This window comes from Etheostoma spectabile, unplaced genomic scaffold (assembly GCF_008692095.1).
Source record: "Etheostoma spectabile isolate EspeVRDwgs_2016 unplaced genomic scaffold, UIUC_Espe_1.0 scaffold458, whole genome shotgun sequence".
NCBI lineage: Eukaryota > Metazoa > Chordata > Actinopteri > Perciformes > Percidae > Etheostoma > Etheostoma spectabile.
The window spans coordinates 154,941-155,157 of NW_022605613.1; the positions used below are offsets into that span (position 1 = coordinate 154,941).

Consider the following 217-nt stretch of genomic DNA (forward strand, 5'->3'; position numbering starts at 1 on the left):
ACCGGTTGGGGGTGAGAGAAATACAGAGACAGACAGACAGACAGACAGACAGACAGACAGAGAGAGAGACATGGAGAATAGCAGCAGAGGGTGTTGAGCAGGAACATGCAGCAGGGGACTCCAACCACAGATCCAGAACCAGAACCACCTGCAGGAAGTGATAGGAGGAGAGAGGAGAGGGCAAGACTCTGGGAAAGGGAAGAAGTCGAGTTAGTAA

The 217-nt window shown here is 52.1% G+C and overlaps 1 protein-coding gene across 1 annotated transcript in view; it reads left to right on the forward strand.

Annotated features, from left to right (window-relative positions):
- LOC116686731 (uncharacterized) overlaps positions 1-217 on the forward strand; it is a 110,072-nt gene that overhangs the window by 100,155 nt on the left and 9,700 nt on the right. The window lies entirely within an intron of this gene.